Below are 2468 nucleotides of genomic sequence, written 5' to 3'. Positions count from 1 at the left end.
TAAATAATTATGATTTATCGAGTGGGTGTATTTTCATATTTATTTACATATATGTGCATAGCTCACCCTATCTGTTTGTGTGTGGCGATGATCGGGTAACTTGTTATCCGGGAGTAGATGATGTTTCAGGTGGGTCAAAAGATGCCTAGTAGCGGAGAGTGGGAACAAAGATCAGGGGATTTGTTTATAAAGACCTTATTTTAATTCCTATAATTTAATTACAATTTTTATGGCTTTGGATATGTTTTTAAAATTGTAAAGGTGGATTTTAGAATATTTTGACTAGTAATGGTTTATTATTAATGTTAAAGTTTTGAAATTTCCCGTGTTTTTGGGAAATTGATTAATTAATAAATGAGGTATTTATTTTTGTCTTGTTTAATTATTTCTTTTAAATAATATCCTAATGGGATGTTACAAAACACGTCCCTTCGTCATATGCATTCTTTCCGTCTCAATCAAGCTATGGTGCAGGTTCATCACACATGTTTGGCACCTTAGTTATGATACCACCGTCTACCCATTATCCAGGATCTTCATTATCAATGTCATTCTATCATCTGCCAATGTCTTTTCAAACACTCCAAACAACGGTTCACCATCTCCAATTTTCTCAAACTCATCAAGATGAAGATAATGATGAACCACACCAACAACAACCATCTAGACGACCAACCAAACCCAAGAGACGACCTCCATGTGGCATTGGAGGCCACAAATGAATATGTTATTAATTTCCATAAACTTTGTTGTTGTTTTTAAATTTTTAATCAATATTAAAATATATTAATGTCTACTTTTATTCCAATAATATTTTTTATTTTTTACTATTTATTGTACCAATCAACTTAAACTAGAAAAACAAAAAAAAATATTTATTTACACTTAAAAAAATTATTTAAAAAAAATACATAACTGAAGTTGTCATGAGTTCTAACGACTTTACTTTTATAAAATAGAAAAAGGAAACCGGTCACACTAATGATGATTTCAATATGAATGTCGTCATGAGTCCTAACGACTTCACCCTATCCAACAAAAACAATTTCAACTGACCCTGATTTATAATTTTGGATTCAAAATAACCCTATAATACAAAAAAAGCACCGATAGTAACGCAAGTTTAGATTTCACTATTGGTATAAAAATAGATTGGTAAAGTATTTATAAGTGTTTTTATAGGAATTCATTGAACATGACATCATGTAAATGAGAGGATTCACCCCTTTCACATTTATATGTATTTTGTTTTAGAAGTTAATATGCTCATATTGGACATCCTCACACATAAATACCACATCCTAGAGAGAATTAGGACAAACCCAAACACTAATACTAAAGGAATTCAAAAGTTCAATATCCAGGTCAATTAATCATAAATCAGTTGGTGAGTTGTCTACAAAGTCAATTATTAATAAAGCATCATAAAACTTATGTTAATAGGCATGGCAAAAGGTTTATATACATTGAAAGCCAACATTTAATTATGGATGTCCTTTTTGAGAAATGTCATTGAAAGTCAATACTTAATTATTTATTTTATTTTAATTTTTTTAATTCTGGTGTTGTTTTATTTCAATTTTATATAAAATAAAAATATATAATTTTTTTTATAATGTATAAAATTGTCATTTAATTTATGGAGATCCATATTTAAATTAAATTATGTTTAAAATATCTATTTACAATAATTTTAATTTACTTTTTCTTTATCATTTTATTTATAATATAAAGCACAAATATAAATTCTCTATATAATATAATTAAGAATATATTACAATTATTTTCTTTTTATTAAGTATATATAAAATAAAACATGCAATAATATATAGTAAGATTTTATATTTAATTAATAAAATAATGAGAAATTAATTTAGAAAGTAACATTTAAATTTATTTTATAAAACAAAAATATACTACTTACAAAACACAAATATCAAACTTTTATAAAATGAAATAATAAAATTTAAATTTAATTTACCATAAACTCTTTACTAAATAATATTCATTTGAAAAAGGTTAAAATAAATTTTATGTAATTAATATATTTTAGTTACTTATAAAAATATTGAAGCCATCAACTATATAATTTTTTAAAATTAGTTTATAAAACTAAATTTAGATAAATTATATATTTCTTATTTTTTTTTATTTTTTTTTGAAAACATAAGTTTTAAACAAGAATTGTTAATATATATATATATATATATATATATTTATATAAGAAAAAGTACACTAAATTTATATAAACTTTTTTATTATAAAAGTGAATTCAACCTTCGATAAAAAAGTAATTTTTATCTATATTTTTCAATTTTAATTATTTATTTTATAAAATAGTCTATAAAAAATATAGAAAAGTAATTAAATATATTGTATCATGAAAATAGTAAAATTTCATTATTTAATATAAAATATAATATTTAAATTATATTTGTATGAATTATTTTTTTGTAAAATTATATTTT

Source organism: Vigna unguiculata, chromosome 9, assembly GCF_037176805.1.
Source record: "Vigna unguiculata cultivar grain cowpea cultivar isolate G323 ecotype 2 chromosome 9, ASM3717680v1, whole genome shotgun sequence".
NCBI lineage: Eukaryota > Viridiplantae > Streptophyta > Magnoliopsida > Fabales > Fabaceae > Vigna > Vigna unguiculata.
The sequence above is the reverse complement of the archived record's forward strand: the minus strand, read 5'-3'. Positions refer to the sequence as shown.